The sequence below is a fragment of the Choristoneura fumiferana genome, unplaced genomic scaffold, assembly GCF_025370935.1.
Source record: "Choristoneura fumiferana unplaced genomic scaffold, NRCan_CFum_1 Sck3bRy_12;HRSCAF=142_pilon, whole genome shotgun sequence".
NCBI lineage: Eukaryota > Metazoa > Arthropoda > Insecta > Lepidoptera > Tortricidae > Choristoneura > Choristoneura fumiferana.
In genome coordinates, this window is record NW_027412811.1 from 94,628 (window position 1) to 113,430 (window position 18,803).

The window sequence follows — 18,803 nt, forward strand, 5'->3', positions numbered from 1 at the left end:
GGCCGCCGGAGTCACCGCCGCAGTGCCTCGTCCGCCCTCGCCGCTGGTGCAGATGTTGGTGTTGTGGACCAGGCTCCGAACACAGTCTGACATTGAGCGTTGGTTATGATGGGAAGGTTCACCCAACTGATACGCTTGAGCGTTGCCGATACTGCCACCTAATCGCAGCAAGTTGGACATTTAAAAAACCAAATAAGAATGGTAAAAAAGAAGTAAGCACAATTTGGCGCTAGTAGAAGGTAGAAGTTATGAAGTAAATACTCGTGGTAGGTGCATAAAAATCAAGGTGTAAAAAGATTTAGTTTATTGCTATTCAAGTAGGTACTTATCAACAAGTAAATATTATGTCAAGGTCATAAGAAGGAAAACTTGACAGGACGTGACAGTTTGTTGAAACTGTTTTTAATTTGCGATTGTTATGATTTATGAAGATTGACAACGTAGATATACAATTACCTACTGATTAGAAAATAATCAACTACATGCTTTGATTACGCCTTGATCGATTGTAAGTTAAGCACTAACTGCCGCTTACATTATCACAGCTAGATTACAATTAGGTAAATTAATTTAAGATTACCATCAGCAGTAAGACCGAATCCAGAAGCAGTTCCCGTTGCACCAACGAACAGGTTGGATACTTCATTGCCACTGGGCAGAGGAATGGCTTGAATTACATCTGAAAAAAAAAACCATCGATAAGTAATTTGTGTAAAGGATCATACAAATACATTGGACTTTGAAAAACACTTACTCGAAAAAGTGACAGGGGTGATACGAAGGACAGCAATGTCGTTGGCAGCAGTACTTGGGTTCCAGTTGGGGTGGACGGCAATATCGGTGGTAACAATGCGGACACCACCGCTAAAGATGGTGTTTGACCCAAGAACAGCAGTGAACTGTTGAGCGACGAATGATCCGTCGGAGTGGCAATGAGCAGCAGTCAAGACGCGGGTGTTTGAGATTACGGAACCTCCACATACGGATGTGAAGAAGAATAGAATTTGGATCACGAGACCAACCTGATAACAAACAAGAGATGAAATGTGAATAAGAAGTGATAAAGAGTAAGATATCTGTTTGGTTTTCGTTGTTTATTGAGTGAAAGTAATCATGAATTTAAAAAGTGAAAGAAGTACTTATAAGTCGATTTACAATAGCTGGTACCTACGCATAAGGTTTGCCACTTGCCACTGTTTGAGTGCCATTCTTAGACAGGGCATATGTTTATCTATAGGTACTAATATTATAAAGAGGAAAACTTTGGATCTTTGGATGTTTGTTACGAATTAACTAAAAAATTACTGGACCGATTTAAAAATTCTTTCACTATTGGAATGCTAAATTATTCCAAAGTGCCATTAGCTATATTTATTAACAGAAAATTTCTTCTTGAAATCATACCAACAGGAGAAGGCGCCCTGGGAGTTTATTTCATTTAATTAAAGGCACTTTGTCTTTCTGACTACAGTTAGCTGGTGAATGTAACTTGGGCCCTTAAAATCCACGTTACAACTAGGCGGGGTATGGGTCTTATAATTTATATTTATACCGCCGTTCAGCCATTTCCGGCGTACAGAATATAAAGCATTTCAATTGTGTAAATTGTTGTCCTTGTAAGACTATGTCAATAAAGTTATAATATTCATTTATTAATGTCAAAAAACATTTATAGAATAATAACATTCTTCATATAACCATGTCTTAAGTTTAGTATAAAATATATTTCCTGATAAATTTATTACTTATAGATTTATATTACATTACAGTATTGTAAATATTATATTAAGTAAAGTAAATTTTGGTTAACATTATTATAAGAATTCCTTTTAAATACATTTAGTTTGGCTACTGGTAAATTTAAAGGTGTTTGCGTAATAGTCGGCTTATTACCATTATTCCTTATTATAAACAGTTCCATATGGATCTAAACAAACTAAAATGCCTCTAGAATGTATAAACATGGAAGTGTGAGGATCTTATTCTTTCTAAAGATAGGTTTACATGAATCTGTTGGTTTCAGCCCATATAGCTCTTATACACCGGTTTTGGGCTACAAAAACTTTCTTAATATCGGTAGAATTTCCCCACAGAACAGTTCCATATCTAAGGGTAGAACATACTTAGGAATGATAAACCAGAAGAGCAGCCTCCCGTAATGCAACAAGACGCATTTTTTAAAGAGCAAATACAAATCTGAATGATTATGATTATGACAAAAAATTACTATTAACCACCACCGGTTTTAGGAGTTGACCCTCCTCAATGCAATAAAAGTTGTTCAATGAACAATTGTAAGTCCCAAACTTAATTATAAATTAATAGTTCATGTGAAAAACGTACCAAAATTAGCACAAGGTCAAAAAACTTACTTGGTATGGCACCTGCGAGATGTCTACAAGAGATCCTCCCACGATTCTCTGTCCATTCTCGCCGGCTTTTAAAGCCTCATTTTCCAAATTCTTGATGCGGAAAGCTTCTGGAATACCTACTTTAGCGTGATAGTTATAAAGAGAAAGATCCTCTACGGAGTTTATTTCCGCATATGAGGAGGCTATGGCCACGACCAGAATTACTGCTGCTATAGCCCTCATGTTTCTATCCAATTGATTATCTAGAAGGTAAACTCTCCATTTATAATGAATTGTAATCTTATCCTTTTGTAGACGCATTAATTAATTGATATCAGATTTATGGTAGATTGTTATATTATATAAAATACCCGGATAACTCACGTCTTAAATCGAGTGTAGCCCGACATGTTTCGGGCTAATCCGTAGCCCTTCCTCTTCGGAGCAACGCGACTCGGCGGCTGCTGCAACGCGCGCGCGCGTTAATATGAGTGAGTCTCACGGTAAGTGGTTTCATGTTCAAGATTGTAACATTATTATTAAAACATAGAACGAACACAGTGTTGGCACCTCATTGTTGGCTTTTAAGGTGTTCTGATTCAGAAGAATTGTACTTGTCAATGTGTTGCATCTAAGGTTTTTCACCGAGCTGTTATTATGTGCAGAAGAGATACGTTTTGAATCGCACGAGCAAATTAAATTAAATTTTTATATCGTCCGCAGGGCTCTGGTGTCAGCTGGCGTCCCTTGTGTGTTGGAGCCTCCTGGTCTTAGCCGATCAGATGGCAAAAGACCTGATGGCTTGACCCTGGTGCCCTGGCAAAAAGGAAAGTGCTTGCTCTGGGACGCCACGTGCGTCAGTACTTTTGCTTCTTCGCACCTCGGTCGCACCTCAAGAGCAGAGGGAGCGGCTGCTGAGATGGCAGCCATAAAAAAACGCGAGAAATACTCGGCGCTCGCAAACTATTTGTTCGTCCCACTGGCGCGTGGCGGTGGAGACGACCGGTTGTTGGGGCTCCGAGGCAAAACTTTTTTTTAATGAAGCGGGGTCTTCGTGAGAGAGGTCTTGACCCCCGCTCTGGATCGTTTCTGGTGCAAAGGTTGTCTATCGCGGTTCAACGCGGCAACGCGGCGAGTGTATTGGGCACCTTTGCACCAGGTATGACGCGGGGCGGTTTATTTGACTAATTATTATTGTATTATATTGTATTAGTTTTAATTTTAATATCAGGATAAAATTGAATTTATTCTTAAAAACCATATTATACAATTAAAGAAAAAAAAAATCAAAAAATAATAATAATAAAAATACAGGGATGTCTAGCCTATTAGCCTGCAATAGTGTTATTAAATTATTAAATTAAATTATAATGAGCGTAATTAATTTCACTTGAATTCATTTGACCGCGGGAAGTAGATTAAAATTAACTTGAAAATAAATGGAATATCTGTCTTGCTCCTCCGCCAAGTAGTGAGGCCAAGTCGTGCGAAACAGCTACGTTTGATAATAATTAGAATTGAATAACAAATTAAAATTAAACAATAAATTAAAATTAAATAAATTGAAATTTTAAATTGGATGAAAAAACATTTTTTCCAACGCAAACGTAGCTGTTTCGCACGACTTGGCGGAAGAGCAAGGACCTCCGCAAAGTAACGTCTGAATGTATACAGTATTTAAAATTAACTTGCAATATTTGAAGTAGGCAAACAAATATACGAGGTGAAGTTAAAAAGAAATGTTTTCAAATAGACGCACTCAGTGCAATCGAGTCACGTCTTTAGATTTTATGTACAGATAAGATAGCATTTGCAGTCAAGATTAGAGTTCCGTAAAAGCGAGATTACGTCCTAATTTTGACGCAGATGAAGGAATGTGTACTTTTTTATATATGAGCATGTATAGTGTGAAAGTGCACAGAAATGGGTCACGAAGGCATCTCTGTCGCCCTTGATAAAGAGAGCGCTGCGAACGAGTTGTGTAAAGAAAGTGAGAAACATTGCAGCCGGAGCTTAGAGCTTTTTACTTGATTGGTGAATGCTGCAATCTGGATATTTTTATATATATCTGGCCCTCAAATGTATGCAATAATAGGTAATTTTGTATGGAGAGTGGGTAAAGTTGTATGGATTTTGTGCCGCTGAGTATATCATTGATAATGATGCATCGACATCTATCTATAGACTGCATGTTTCATAGAGTAAAACGGCGCACCAAAAAGGTTCACAACGCGATTTGGTGAACAACCGCACTTTAGCTTGTTGACTTCCGTGACAGGAGATAGTCGAGCAGAAATTATGCAAAAAAATGCCTTCTTGCGTGTTTAAAAAGTGTGTAAATAACACCCGAAACGCCAGAAAGGCCGACGGGATTTATGAACACAAGTAAGTCCATATTATTTTATATTTTTCTCCAATTTATTTAGATTGAAATGTTTTTGTAACGATACCGAATTCACAAAGGTAAATCAGGGCCGCATTTGAACTCAGTAATTATCTAGTTCATTTAATGAGGGTTTTGACGTTTGCTTGCGATTGGCTCATTTAGTTATTTAACCAATCACGAGCAAACGTCAAACGGACCTCACGATACTAACGCCATCTAGCGATATTTCGCCTCCGTGAAAACCCTCATTAAGGATGAAACATAATGTTAGTAGGTATAAATATATGTGATCTATTATTATTATTATTATTAACAAAACTTCAAAAAGGAGGTTATACGTTCCACTGTTTGTATTTTTTTAATGCATGCACCGATAACTCAGTCGATTGTGACCGATTTTCAAAATTATTTTTTATTCGATAGAGCTCTCTTCTAATATGGTCTAAAGAGTATACTTGTTACCAAGTCAAGATCTGATGATGCGATCCTAGGAAAATCGAGGCAACCTCAAATTTTATAGGAAAACCTATAGCAATTTTGGCTTTTTTAGCATTAAGATAAGCATTACATTATTTATTTGGTGAACTGGACCTGATGAAGAAGAAAAACCCCAAATGGAACTTGTCAAAAACTAAGTAATGCTTGCGCGTTTATAAATGATTATGATTAATATACCTAGATAAGCGACTTTAAGTTAATGATTCTTTCGAATTGATCTGGTGCTGACCTGGTGTGTGTAAGTAGGCAATGGAACTCTGTTATAAAACAACGTAACTAAGCCGTGTTTAAGCTTAATGGAATCGTTGTGAGATGTACTTTGATTACAAATTACTGAAAAGTGCGAAATAAAGATTATTTTTAACAAAAAAGTAACACCAATTAATAAAAAAATGCAAAAAAAAGGAACCGACTACAAAAAATCTGAAAATAATTTCCTATACAATATTTTTTATAACTTGAACGTCTCAAGAGTACCGTAATATTTTCGTAACTGTGTGAGCCTTCTATGCTTTCACTTGAAAAAAGTCTGCGGTTACATGTATGGTTGACACCATAATTCGTGACTAGATTGACCGACGTGCATGCATTAAAAGATTGATGAATGTAGAGAAAGCGAGAGTTGTCTGCCGAATCGTAGCAAGTGTAAGGATGTAGTCTCTGCCTACCCCGTTGGGAAAGAGGCTGATTTTATGTATGTATGTGTCGGCGGCCGATCGTAAAATCCGCCAGATCACGAAATTCCTAGGCATATCGTGAAACGCCGCCATTTCATGATATGCCTAAACGTTGGCCAGGCATATCACGATGTGCCTGAGAAATAATACGGCAGATCGATTAGAGCAACGCGTTCGTCGATATTCCTAGCTCTATACCGGGCACATCGTAAAATAGTTTCTTTTTTGGCCACTGGTGGCGCTGCGTATGCGATGGCGGCCGTTACCAGCTGACCGGCCGTGTTTGTTTAGCGCGTGAAAAATGTCGGCGTCGCAACAGAATTATCGTTGTACCGAAAATAGTGATGATAGTAATCAATATATGAGTGTAAAAGAAGCTTTCCAACACCAGCTCCATTCATTTTATGAAAATCAAACCGATTCTGTGCACAACGTAAAGAAACCTTGGACATCTGCCCGTATTTTAGAGGTTAGTATTTTGTTGATAAATAAACTATTCATTAGTTGTTATTTATCTATAAATAAATATGATAAATATAGTAATTTCTTAAGTTTATACCTTTGCGTCCTCGGTTTATACTGAGCGGCAAAAAATCTGGCCCTCAAATGTATGCACTTATGCAGTAATAGGTATTATGTATGAAGAGTGGGCCAAATTTTGTGCTGCTGAGTATATTATGGGTCAAACTAAGTTCTCAGATCAAATAAACTTAGTTTCTGCTGCTAAGCTTCTGAACACAGTGCATATTTGTTTTATGTTTTATAACTGCCATTTTCCAAATTGTTTTTGGTCAAATTTCATTTCCCAAAAGAAATATCGCAATATTTTCATTTCCCAAATGAATCATTGGCTCATTTCGAATTCCATTCATTAGGTCAAATTATTATTTGGCATTTTTTCATTTTGTCAAGTTTTATTAAGTCAAACGTTTATGGAAACGTTTCATTTTGGGATATATTACAGGTACCAGGTTACCTATTCCAAAAAAATGTTTGTCCAAATTGTCGCTTCGCACATTCAATTTATGAGTTATGATATGAGTATAACATATATTTACTGATAGGTAGTACAGGAATACAAAAGACAAAAGAACAAATGGCAGGAATATTTTTAATTGTATAAAAAAATTACAGTACTGTACCTATTTACTGTAGGTTAGATTTGGTTTGGTGTAAACTGTGGTCCCGCAGAAACGAACTGCTACCTGCGACCCTAAAGTTGATTTTCCACTGGCGAGGCGAGACGAGACGAGGCTTGTAGGGCTGTGTCCGCGGCGGCCTGTGGTGGCCCGCGGCGGGCGCACAAAATGCATACAAAAATTTCAATTCTCGTCTCGCCCCGCGTCGTCTCGCCTCGACGGTGGAAAATCACCTTAAAATCACCTTAACATCACACCACAGCGCGCGAACCGAGCGCGCGAAGCGAGCATGTCGCGGCAGTGGCCTGAAAGCGCCAGAAACGTACTAAGTACTAATAAATGCTCTTTATATTGGTTTTTTAGGGTTCCGTACCCAAAGGGTAAAAACGGAAACCCTATTACTAAGACTTCGCTGTGCGTCCATCTGTCCGTCTGTCACCAGGCTGTATCTGGTGAATCGTGTTAGTTAGACAGTTGAAATTTTCACAGATAATGTATAACTGTGGCCGCTATAACAGTAAATACTAAAAACAGAATAAAATAAATAACTGAGGGGGACTCCCATACAACAAACGTGGTTTTTTTGCCGTTTTTAGGGTTCCGGAGCCAAAATGGCAAAAAAGGAACCCTTATAGTTTCGCCATGTCTGTTTGTCTGTCTGTCCGTCCGTCCGTCCGCGGCTTTGCTCAGGGACAATCAATGCTAGAAAGCTGTAATTTTGCACGGATATATAAGTAAACTATGCCGACAAAATAGTGCAATTAAAAAAAAACAAAAAAAAAAATTATTAGGGTACCTCCCATAGACGTAACAGTGGGTGTTTTTTATAGTTTATGAGTAAATAGCAGCCTAAGGTATAAAATATACCTAAACTTGGAAGATTCCGTATAAAATACGAAATCCTTAGAAAAATATTACTTAACTTTTTTGTAATGGCTACGGAACCCAATTTTGGGGGTGTCCGACACGCTCTTAGCCGGTTTTTCTGCTTGATATTAATAACGGCAACAGGTAGACGCTTGAAATATTCACAGAATATTTAGTTGTATAATCACTTTAAAAATAAATAATTAAATTAAAATAAAATAAATATTTAAGGGGGCTCCCATACAACAAACTTTATTTTTTGCCGTTTTTTGGCTAATGTCTAATGTTGTAGGAATAATGACACGGAACCCTTCGTGCGCGAGTCCGACTCGCACTTGGTCGGTTTATTCATCCCTTCAGGGATAGGTTAAGGAAGCAGGGTGCATACAGCCATGTCTTATGATTATAATATATTTTGTCAATGAGGGCTAACGCGTATGAATTCGCCACTAGAGGCGCTAGTGTAGCGTGAGGTCTCCGAAATGTCAAATCTCATAGTTTTTGGGTGAGTAACGCGGGTTTATTTATAATTAGAATAACTTTGTGAATATTTTGCAATATCTGAAATTAATTATGGCAAATATGCGTTTCGGGGCAATGAATGTCTGTGTTTTGAGACAGTTTTGTCTTTCGAAAACCTTTGTCCTCCCTTTTTTCCGAACATAACGGGGACTATGCAAAACTGTGGCATGCTCGATATTTTTATGGTACGGTTCGAAGGTGTACTAAATATGATTTTAATCTAAACTTTGTTTTCACACCCGTAATACCAGCCTTTAAAAGCCATACTTAAAAACCTCACGCAACAGTGCGCCATCTAGTGAGACAAAAAACGATAGCCCTCATTGGGTGATTTGCACTAGATAGGGTCAAGTGTCCAACAATGAAACACAAAATTCAAAATCTCACAAATCTATTTTGTTTTGAAAGATAGAAGTCTGAATTTTTTACAGTACTTAGGTAATTTTATTGGGTTTTGGGTGACATAAACAGTATTGTTTAAGAATGTGTAGTAAGTCATCAAAAAAATAAAAAGTAAAAAATGGGAAATGTTTCACTGTGTCCACAGTGGTGTACAGAATGAAACACTACATATTTAACAATGAAACGTGAAAATTAATATAATCTGTTTCATAATTTTGGGACGTATTTATGTAATGGGTTACTTAAAAATGCACGAATATTATCAAAACAGTTTTAATTACTTAAACTGTAATCGGTCTCATAGGTGTGTTGTGTTCCACGCGTAAATGTGTCATTGGTAGTCATACCTAAGGTATTTTATATTAACCTCGAATTTTTGCCTGCTAAATTGTGTCACTTTAACACGTGATCTAGTCCACGATAATCTACGAAATATGTTTAATATTAGGAAAGTATCAAATATATTGAATTTCTAACCATAATTTAATGAAAAATCTACAAAAAATGCTAAAAATATTTACTTTTGTGCCAATAATACTGAAAAAGCTCCGTAGACACGTGTTCCTCCACGTGACACCAATGCAAAGTGGGGTTCTCAAGGGTGTCCTTACGCGATATAGTGCACGATCTGGCAACGTGGCACTTTAGAAATATCGCAATGTTTCACTGTGTACCTAAGTTTCATTGTTGGACACATGACCCTACTCAAATTGAGTTGTAAATCGAAGGTTATGCCTTGCAATATTTTGGGAAGAGTATGTTATTTATACCAAACAGCACATTTGACTAGATATTGCTTTTACTATAATGCTGTAATTTTTTATTGAAAAATAAATAAATGATCCATCGTAAAATGAAACATGACCAAATATTTTTTTCGTTAAACATAGACTTAAATTGAAAATACAAACTGAAATATAGATGCACAGAAAAACCAGAAAAATAAGACCAGCACTGGGAATCGAACCCAGGTCCTCGGTATTCCGTACCGCGTGCTATACCGCTACACCACTGCTGGTCAACGGTAGACACGAATTTCTCCTATGCACCACATATCTCAGCTTGTTTGTTTCTTATTTAGCCACTTAAGCAGTGACGCTAGCGACATCTATACCGTAGCCCTCATCGAGAAACTTTCGGCATTCCATTGGAACTAACCGCTCACCCGGACAAGAGATATCGTTATTAAGCAATCAAATTAAGATTGGCCAATACCAACCCAATACCAGTATAGATGTCGCTAGCGTCACTGCTTAAGTGGCTAAATAAGAAACAAACAAGCTGAGATATGTAGTGCATAGGAGAAATTCGTGCCTGTACCGTTGACCAGCAGTGGTGTAGCGGTATAGCATGCGGTACGGAATACCGAGGACCTGGATTCGATTCCCAGTGCTGGTCTTATTTTTCTGGTTTTTCTTTGCATCTTTATTTCAGTTTGTATTTTCAATTTAGGTTTTACGGGATGACCGTAAAAGTAAACATCTGGAATTGAAATAAAAAATACAAAAAAAAGATTCCAAAAAAACAATCTTAAACAATGACTTGCCAAAAAAGCTTTTGGTAACTGCAAAATTGCAAGTTGTTTTGGGAAATGTGTTTTTGGCAAATGAAAATTTGGGTAAAATAGTTTGGGATGTGATATTTTGGGGATTGATTTTTGACCAAACATTAGTGATCCCTTTTTGAACATGAAACTACCGTGAGACTCACTCATATTAAATGATATTATAACGGATAACTCACGTCTTAAACCGAGTTTAGCTCGACATGTTTCGGGCTATTTCGTAGCCCTTCCTCTCAGGAGCACGCGACTCAGCGGCTGCCGCAACACGCACACGCGTGTGCGTGTGTGTGTGAAACATGTCGAGCTAAACTCGGTTTAAGACGTGAGTTATCCGTTATAATATTATTTAATATTAGTGATCCCTTTAAATTAGTTTTTATGTAAGAGCCACATGTCTGAAAAAAAAACTTTTTTTTTTAGGTTATAGAAATCATCAAGAAAGGTAAGGTGTCCATGCAACAAGGATCAGTGGAATATTATTGGAGGTCAAAGTACGACGTAATGGAAACTGAAGACAAAGATTTTCTGATAGTCAAGAAGAAGTCTATTAATGATCCCTCAGTGCGTATAGTTGCAACAGAAGAATATTTTGATATTTTAACAGAAATTCATAAAACTACTGGACATGGTGGCAGAGACAAAATTATGTATAGCATAAAGGACAAACTCTACATTCCAAAAAAAGCAATAGAAATGTTTATTAAATTTTGTGCAGTGTGTGAAATGAAACGGTCCTTGCCAAGAAAAGGTATTGTGACCAAACCTATTATATCAAAAGATTTTAACTCACGAGGCCAAGTAGATTTGATTGATTTTCAATCAGCTGCAGACGGAAAATACAAATGGTTAATGAATTACCAAGACCATGCTACCAAGTTTTTACATCTCAGACCCTTGGCATCTAAGAAGGCCGCAGAGGTGGCATTTGAATTACTGAAAATCTTTTTGGAATTTGGTGCGCCTTTAATTTTGCAATCCGATAATGGGAAGGAGTTTACAGCTCATGTGATTGAAGAAATTGTACAGTTGTGGCCAGAATGTCAGATTATTCATGGAGGCCCTCGACGTCCTCAAACACAAGGCAGTGTCGAACGTAGCAATCAGGACGTTGAGAATATGTTGCGTTGTTGGATGAGAGATAATAACTCTGTTAATTGGTCTGTCGGCTGTTACTTCGTACAATATTGTAAAAATTCATCATTCCATCGAATAATTGGTAGATCACCCTATCGTGCTTTATTCGGCTCTGATCCAAAAACAATACTCAAAGGTACTAATATACCTAACAGTGTCATTTCATCCATTCAAACTGAGATGGATAATTATAATACAACCTCGGCGAATACAAACATTCATAAAGATCAGGTTGGAGGAAGTCATCTGAATATCTCAGCTAGCATAGACAGAGTAAAAACTCCTGTCGTTGAATTTTTAGAAGCAGAAATTGAAATCCACCATTCCCTCCAAAGTAACAAATCAACCATTTGCATTCCATCTGAAAATGAGAATGTTCTATCTGAAATAGAAAGTGCTGAGGATGTCCATGTTCAAATTGATATGATGCCTATGAACACTGATACTCACATTTCGAATGGTCGAAATGCTTCACCGAGGTCTGATATAATATCATTACCGCATATTTATCTTGGCAAGCAAAATACCGATGGAATTTCTACATCTTCGTCTAACGTGGAAGTATGTCTAGTTTGTGGAAACGAGACAACGGGAGCTCACAGTTGTAGATCTTGCTGTAAACCCATGCATGTTATATGTGGTTTTTCTGATGGTAAAGAAGGTTATGGTTCTCAAATCTTGTGTTTCTTATGCAAAAACGAACAAGATATTGCAAAGGAAAGAGAACTAACTCACAAAGGTACCAAGAGAGCTGCAGAAAAAATGATTGATCAAACCGTCAAAAAACTTCCGTTATTAGAAATTGGTAACAGCGTGTTCTTGAACGTTCCAAAACTTGACCGTGGACCACTTGACATCAAGAATATTGCAGGAAAAATTGTTGACATCAGAAATGGTGTGTTCAAAGTTGGAACTACTTCTGGAACCATCAAAAATTGGTTCCCTAGACAGGATTTACAAATTTCAGCAAACGATTACAAAGGAGTGATTTCTGAGTCACTCATATCATTGCGCCACGCAGTTACTTGTCAGTCCATGTTTGGTGGTCAAGGGTTTCAAAAATGCTCGTGTCAACCTGCCAAGAATCAATGCCGTACCAAAAGATGTGCATGTTATAAGAACAAAGTTCTCTGCACTTCAAAGTGTCACCAAAGTTTATCTTGTATCAACAAGTAGTGATACTTTTTTAAATTTAAAAGTTCAAGTTTAAGTTAGTTTGTTATTTTGTGATTAGCATTTTTGTTTATTTTTAGAATTTCTACGATTATGACAATATTTAGACATTTATTGAAAAATATTATTTATGAACACGTAGGGTCAAGTGTCAGGTGTCCAACAATGAACATAAAATTTCCAAATATCATAAATCTTTTGTTTTGACAGCTGAGGAATGTGTAGTAAGTCTTAAAAAAGATAAAAAGTAAAAAATGGGAAATGTTTCACTGTGTCCACAGTAGTGTACATGAAACGTTACATAGTTAACAATGCAACGTAAAACTAATATAATCTGTTTCATAATTTTAAGACGTATTTATGTAATACGCATTTATGTAAATTTACGAATATAATCAAAACAGTTTTAATTACTTTAGCTTAATCAACCTCATTAAATGACTCTTGTCAATGTTTCTTTGTTGACTACCTAAGGTATTTAATATTAACCTCGAATTTTTGCCTGCTAAATTGTGTCACTTTAATACGTGATCTAGTCCACGATAATATACGAAATATTGTTAATATTAGGAAAGTATCAAATCGTCGGTGATACTGCAATACCGCGTAACTAGCTTTTTCCAGTATAATATACTGTTAATACAGTGAAAATTTGAAATTATACCTTATGGAAAATGCTAGTTACGCGGTATTGCAATATTACCGACGAAATATATTGAATTTCTAACCAAAATTTAATAAAAAATTATAAAAATGCAAAAATAATTACTTATACCACGTGACGCCGATGCAAACTGGAGTACAGTGGGGGGTTCTCAAGGGTGTCCTTACGCGATATAGTGCACGATCTGGCAACGTGGCACTTTAGAAATATCGCAATGTTTCACTGTGTACCTAAGTTTCATTGTTTGACATATGACTTTACACCTATGGCTGTGATTTTGTAGTGTGTGCGCCACACACACTCTCCCACTATGTATTATATAATAGTTGTAAGCCATACAATAAAGGCAGTATTTACTCGTCACTTGTGTTTAACTCAACTCCCGATATTACATGGCGACCCTGCCAGTGCCGCTGCCTCGTGCGGCGCTGGCGGCGCGCTGCGCCGACCAGTACAAGAAATAAAAAGGACAGTTATTATACAGTGAAAATCAAAATAATATAAGTAATTATGAACAAGAAAGTGAAAATTAACTGAAATATGAAGAATGTGGACAATATCTCTTTAAATGTGTGAAAATTATATACGTAGTCGAAAAACAAAAATTATTACAAAAAAAAACATTATAATAAAATCTGACAACAACAGAAGAAGTTTCTACAATACATTGTGAATAAAAGTAAATTACATCATGAATAAAAATACATGGATGCAGCTGGGAGTTGAAGGAAGATGATAGAGTGGATGACAAGGAGCAAGGAGCAGGGTAGGAGATGAAGTCATTGTGGATGGAACAAGACGGACAAAACAGTTAACATCAACCAGGAGTTTTGGTTTGAGTTCTTCAAAAATATGTTATAATAATACGTACTTTATGAACATTGCATTTCTTTTTTCAATTACTGGTGGAACATGTGGATATTTGAAACAATTTTTGTTATTTTTTTTCTTCGGCTATATTTATAATATTCTTCAATTTACTATTAAGCTAAGCTATAACGAGTTTATTTTTTTGTGTGTACAACCTAGTAATAAGAAATGTTTATCACATGTGTTTTATGATTACAGCTTAGCGCCGCTTGTTGTCGAGAACAAATAGGTACATACTTTTAGTTATTTCTACTTGATAAATTAAATTTAAAAAAAAAGTCAATGTTTCCTAATTCTTATCTTCATAAACGTGTAACTGATGAAAGTGTAAAATTCCGAAAGCGTTTATTTTTGCGAGTCCTTAACTCGAGACAATATTATTTACAAGTTTTTTGTTATACAATTGCAGCTACTTATACATTATACAGTTTTATTAATTTTTACGTTATACATAAACATTGATTAAATACTTGCACTCTATAAATAGGCAGATGGTAACGCCAATAAGTTGGATGATCTCATCTAGAACATCAACTTCTATAGATTGGAATGCAGTGTCTGTTATTACAGCTCAGATTTCTTAAGGTGAATTGTCACTATGTGCATGATTGCAATTACTTTTAGATCTGTCGTGTTATGAAATTATTTTAAACATTTAGTTAGATGTAACGATATTAAGCAACAAACCAAATGGTATATAATTATTTAAATGTCTGTTGCAAGAAACCAAACAACCTAACAACTATTGTGTCATTTTTTTTAACCATTTTTTTTGAATTATTTTACAAAATTATTATAATTAATGTCAAGCATTTTACAACTTACTTTATATTGTTTTATTACGTTGACATGTATTGATTCATTTTTTTCGTTCTTATAAATATGTAAGTATATATAGATATATTTGCTAGCATTGACGTCGAAGAATTTAGGTAGAGAGAAGCTAAGCGTAAGCTATAGCGTATGGGATTTGAAATTGTTTTCTTTATTTTTATTAAATAATCGTATAGTTTTTGAAAGAATGCTTTATGCAACGTGATTGGGAAAGTGACAGCAACTAAGTTTACTAAAGAACGATTAGGCTGGCCACCTAAGAATTATTGGAATTCTTATGAGCTAAAGCTTTCAATTATGACTGAGTTATTGGTAGAGATTATGAATGAGGATTTATTGAGTGATGGTAAAGAGTATAGAGGAGATGTAGGAACTGGTATCAGTCGTGATCAACAGTAGCTCGAGAAGCGCTGTAGAACGAGCTGGTATCAAGCAAGGTGCACCAGGATACAGGGCAGGTAGGAAACCCTTGTTCTCGGATCATGATTCGATCGAGCATCAATCGTGAAGAGACTTGGGCACAAGGTGTGAAAAAGAAGTAAGGAAGTGTCAAATGAACTACCTGTATGTGTAATTATAATATAAAAGGTTAAATGTATGTGCGCGCACTAAGATAAATAAAAAGTACCTGTATCCTGAACAGTTAAATAAATAAATAAGTAACGGTCGGCCGACCATAAATGAAAAATGTGTTGTGCACCTTGCCTTTCAAAAGTGAAGCCAAAAGTTGCTCACCAGTAGAAGCTATGTTATAAGGGAAGATGATAGCCAAATAGGAATGGATGATGATAGATAGGAATGAAAGTGCTCAAATGTATAGATATTAAATAAAACTGTAAGTGGAATAGTGAAGACATAAAAAAAAAGTATATAGAGAAAAGTTTAAGGATACTCTATCTTACTCGTATCTTACGATTAGTCTACATTGTTAATAATTTGATTGTGATTAAAATTAAGTAATTAATATGTATTTTTCTTCAAAAATAACTTAAATTCAATGAAATGTCTGTTAAGTATAGAAATATGATCTTAGCCATCATTTACTGTCAACTCGTCAACAAAGCGTGCCGATTTATAACTAAGCGATAATTAATGTACCTAGCTAGAGTAATTTTAGTGTAAACTTTTTTTTATTACAGTAATAAAAAACTACTAATTATTTTGTCAACTTAAGTATGAATGCATATTTTAATATTTGAAAAAAAAAGAAAATAAAATTAGAGCATCGTGTTAAATCTTATTCCAAAAACAAATTAATTAAATATTTGTCAATTATTTCTGTAAAACTTATTATAAGACAAAAAACAAACAAGTAATGTTTTTTTTTCTTCTAGGGGAGAGGTGTAGTGTGTGCGCCACACACACTCTCCCACTATGTATTATATAATAGTTGTAAGCCATACAATAAAGGCAGTATTTACTCGTCACTTGTGTTTAACTCAACTCCCGATATTACATGGCGATCGTCAGTGCCATTTTTTCTTTATTGCGGCGCTGGCGGCGCCGGTATCGAGCTAGGAATATCGACGAATGCGTTGCTCTAATCGATCTGCCGTATTGTTTCTCAGGCACACGTGATATGCCTGGACAACTTTTAGGCATATCATAAATGGCGCCATTTCACGATATGCCTAGGAATATCGCGATCTGGCGGATTTTACGAACAGCCGCCGACATATACATACTTTGCTACTTTTGCCGTGTCGATATCTTTCATTTGACTGTACAGAGAAAATCGTTTTTAAAAAAGAAAGGAAATACATTTTTCAAAAAATCACCGAATTTTCAACCTAACTTATTTTTCTTCGCTGAACGTTGGTTGCTTATCTACTTTTTTTTCATTTGCCATAAAGTAATTTATTTCTGAAATAGTAATTTCTTCAGAGTTGATATTAAACTAACCTAACCTAACCTACTGCATTCTATATGATGACATTTAAAAAAAACCTGAAAACAGCACGGTTCTATATATTTTATGGCAAACGTTGGTATGGCAATTTAATGGTGCGTGTGAAGTTCCCAATCCGCACTGAGCCCGCGTGGGAACTATGGCTCAAGCCCTCTTGTTCTGAGAGGAGGCCTGTGCCCAGCAGTGGGACGTATATAGGCTGGGATGATGATGATGATGATGTTGGTATGGCAAGTCAATTTCACGACGGGACACTTCTTTGGGAAAATAATTAATAATATTAGTGGGATATGTATTTTTCTTTCAGGCTATATCAAAACTGCAGAGCTCCAGCAACGCTCCTCAGATGTCGATGAAATTCCTCAAATACGCCCAGTCTTCGCAATGTATGACGCCCCAGGACTCCTCAGTGTCCTACGCTAGTGCCTCTCTAGTTTTCGAATAGATTTGTATGAGAAATGTATGGAAATACTACAGAATAGCGTGAAGGTTGATCGTGTATGCTCTACTTTTATGCTACTACAAATTATACAAATGTTTCATTCAAGAATTAAGTCAGATTTTGATGAAGATAGAATATTGAAATTCATTGAATTTTGGCGAAAAAAGTGATTAGACATCTAGTTTAAAAGACACAAATTATAGATAAATGTGTTATTGATTCGATCCAGTGAGTTTTGATAAAATCGGTTTGTTTACACTTTTAATAAATTGGATAGGCATAACGTATATTATGGAGTTTAGCTTGACGTGTTTCGGACTAATTCGTTGTCCTTCCTCTAGAGGTGCGTAGGAGTACACCCCATGGCGGCTGCTAAAACAACAATGATTAAAGGTTAAGCTCATTAGAGCCTCGACTTTCGGCGTCCACTCGTTGTCGACTGGGTGGTCCACGGGTGGACGCCGCGTTGACAACGAGTGGACCTCGCGTGGTCCACGAATTTCCTAGTAGTCACTATGGCGGCGAGCAGCGGGCTGTCACCGAGTGGTCCACTCGCCGTCCGCGCGTGGCAACCTCGCGAGTGAGGCGATCCGGTGACGCTACGGAGTTGATGTAGTGAGCGCATGCCCATACAAATCCATATGAAGAATACTAACCGCTCGAGGCGAGGCGGTGCTGGTCGGGTGCCGGGTGGCTGTAATGAGCTGTGACCTTAATTCAGTAGAACATCCACGTCAATTTCCACGGCATCCTGTATGAAATATAACTAGATAAGTATGTATTGAATATATAAGTAGGTTTTAAAATTGCTGTTATTTCCGTGTTACCTTTGCCGAACTTTAGAAATTTATAATTATTTTTTATCATAAAGATTGTATTACGAATGTATCATAAAAACTTTTGACAGTGGTTCAGAAACACTAATGTATAAATAAAAAATAAATTAATTACAAATGTAATACATAGAGGTTTACCATTGAATTTTATCGGAACAGTTCGCAACGTGCTCTATTAGTTTTGACACACTAAATAATAAAGTTCCGTATTAATTAATGTGAATTGTCACTCATGTAATACAATAATTGATTGACACTTCAGGCGCCGTCGTCGATTGAGATCCGAGTTTTTCCGATGGAAATACACTAAGCATTATATTTGTAAACTATAGTTGAAAAACCCCTTGCAATTAGTATGAAAACCAATTGTCCAGCCCCTCCTTGCTGCACTCGTATTAGCTTCAGTACCAAAAATACCGGTACTAAAACGATATCTACGTACAGGGTGTACTGCCGTTTCGGCAAAATATTTTTCGCCAAATTTCACTTCCCAAAAAACTTATCGCAGTAGTTTCATTTCCCAAACGAATCTTTA

The 18,803-nt window shown here is 36.3% G+C and overlaps 1 pseudogene; it reads right to left on the minus strand.

The window, feature by feature from the left end:
* The window catches only part of LOC141445000 (brachyurin-like), a 6,977-nt pseudogene extending 4,352 nt beyond the window's left edge, over positions 1–2,625 (minus strand).
* Between the last annotated feature and the right edge of the window lie 16,178 nt (positions 2,626–18,803).